General features: G+C 36.9%; 1 non-coding gene across 1 annotated transcript; it reads right to left on the bottom strand.

Annotated features, from left to right (window-relative positions):
- Window positions 1-1681: 1681 nt before the first annotated feature.
- LOC122098995 lies at window positions 1682-1788 on the bottom strand. The gene has a single exon (XR_006145831.1). It is a non-coding gene; the product is annotated as a U6 spliceosomal RNA (small nuclear RNA).
- Between the last annotated feature and the right edge of the window lie 867 nt (window positions 1789-2655).

Below are 2655 nucleotides of genomic sequence, written 5' to 3'. Positions count from 1 at the left end.
CTAGGCTGCTGTAGGGAGCGGCAGCCTCTCCCTCTGTTTACCCAGTGAAGAAAGCCACTCGTTTGGGGGCAGAGTTTTCTCTGTCTGGGCTGGGTGACTTTCCCCTGAGTGGGGTTGAGCCTGGCAGGTCAGGTCAGGTTCCTGTGACCTGCTAAATGATTCTTTTTTTTCTTTCCAGGGCCTGAGTTGGAGTTAGCTGCTCAGCTTGTCCTTGCTGTATCAAAGATGGAGATCTCCGGCAGGTGGGGGGAGGGGCAGCCTTCCCACCTCTACTCCCTGGGATAGAGTCAGGATGTCAGGGTTCTATTCATGCCGGAGTGTTGGTTCCTGGTTCGTCTCTGGTTTGTGATCTGCCAGATGAAGATACCTTTTCCTTGTCAATTCTTGCTGGTGTTGAGTGGAATCTGCTTGCCTCCTGTGTCTGGCACCTTTGTCCCAGATTCTCTGTGTTATAGGTATTGTGGCTACTGCAGCCACGGCAGCCACAACAGCCGATGCAGCTGAAGCTATACAGGCAAGTGCTCAGATCTGTCTACTTGCCTGGATTTTGCCTCTCTGGCCAAACTCTCTGTACTGTAATGGCACACTTGCTGTGATTCTCTATCATAGGACTGTTCATTAGAACACTAAAACTGCTTTCTATACGAGAGATTCTCCTCCACCATCTTCCCAGAAGTCACATTAATTTCATTGTTAATGATATTATATGGGTAAAATAGAGGAAATAAACTCTTCCATCTCAGGACAATTTTATGTTTTTTACTGTAATCATACTGTACAGAGGGTTCACATTCACATAAGCAGGATAATTAGTACATTTCCTAACAAGCATTGTTGCCTCCTCCTTTATATTTCATCTATCATCCCTTCCCTCCCACCTCAACAAGTACACTCTTCTCTCCCTGCCTCCAACGAGAGTGTAAAGTTCATTTTTCAACATAGTTACTTGTGCTTTTCATTGTTATAATGGGTCAACCTGTATCCTTATTTGAGCCTTTTTTCCCTTTCCCTCTGCAAATTAGAGAAGTGTACATACAAGATGTAGGTGAACCAACTTCAAATAAAGTGAAAACAGAAGTTACAGAGTGGGGGAGGAACATATAAAGAAACAAAAAATCACATTACACATTATAAATATGTTAGAAACAACAGCAAGAAACAAAATACCAATTGTGTCCCTATCTTGGGGTTCAATTCCCTTAACATCATTTTATCAGGTCATATGACAGACATATATTCATTATTGAAAATAAGGGAAAACATGGGACCTATGTTTCTTTGGCCTTAGCTTACTTCTCTTAATATTTTTCCAAGTCTTCCATTTCCTAAAAAATTGAGTAATGCCATTTTTTCTGATGGAGGCATAGAATTTCATTGTGTATATATACCACATTTTCATGATCCAATCATCTAGTGAGGGGCATCTGGGTCGGTTCCATATCTTAGCTATGGTAATAATGCTGCAATAAACATAGTTGTGCTGGTAGTTTTAGTATTGTCTTGTTTGTGATCATCTGGGTAAATGCCCAAAAGTGGAATTGCTGAGTCATAGGGGAGCTCTATGTGGAGTCTTTTGAGGAACTTCAATTCTGCTTTCCAAAGTGGTTGAACAAGTATACACTCACACCAACAATGCATACGGTTCCCTTGTGGCCACATCTCCACCAGCATCTGTTCTTGTAAAAATGTGGAATGCTCAATGAATTTGCATGTCATCCTTGTGCAGGGGCCATGCTAATCTTCCCTGTATCGTTCCAATGTTAGTGTATGTGATGCTGAATTGAGCAGAGAACACTTTTTATATATAAAGTGTAATTGATTTTATTAAACTATACAATTCAACAAAAAGTAAGTTCAAAAAAATTGTCATGAAATTTTAGAACCATATATTTCTTACATAAGCACACATTTAAAAATAAAGTCAAGATTGACATGTCAAAAACAAAATAATTCCAGATATTTGTTGTTCAAGAGATGTGTAGGAGGAGGAATTCAATTATTCTATACAAAGCACCTGTCATAATGAACACAGCAGCAAGTGTTAAGGTTTGTTAAAAGATTTAATGTTTTAAATATATTTAATTTTGAGTATTTGGTTATATATGCCAAAATTAGGACTTTTGGCAGATATAAAACTTTTCTATGAAGTATTTAAGATTTATGGTAGCAGACATATACTACTAAGAATGTACATTTCAGAGTTTATAGAAACTTGATTAAAGAAATGTTGCAGTCTTTGTGTAAAGAAGCAGAGTGAAGAGTTTAGATTTTGTTAACTACACAGTTTCTGTTAAAACCTTAGACCTTCCTTACTTTATATGCTAGCAAGGAACAAATGATGATATAAACCATAAACAAATGATGAGATGAGCCATAAATAGTAATCTTAGTGGGTAATTTTAAAGAGTAGTCATATTCTATAAAACTCTTGTTGAACATCACAACCGTAGCCAGTGTTAACTGTATAGGAATATGAGAAAATGCTAAAATCTAATATGTAGTACACTTCAAATACTGAAAATACTAGTAATTGTTTTGTTTTTTATTTTAATATTCATTAATATTTAATTATTAGTTTTCTTTATTTGTAGCATTATTTTACTTATAATATAATACAACTTTTTGTAAGTCATCATTAGGAGGTTATTTGAGAAG

The sequence above is a fragment of the Dipodomys spectabilis genome, unplaced genomic scaffold (assembly GCF_019054845.1).
Source record: "Dipodomys spectabilis isolate Male_0828 unplaced genomic scaffold, ASM1905484v1 ptg000498l, whole genome shotgun sequence".
NCBI classification, from domain to species: Eukaryota; Metazoa; Chordata; class Mammalia; order Rodentia; family Heteromyidae; genus Dipodomys; species Dipodomys spectabilis.
Note: the sequence above shows the minus strand (reverse complement) of the source record. Positions and strands in the feature narration are given on the sequence as shown.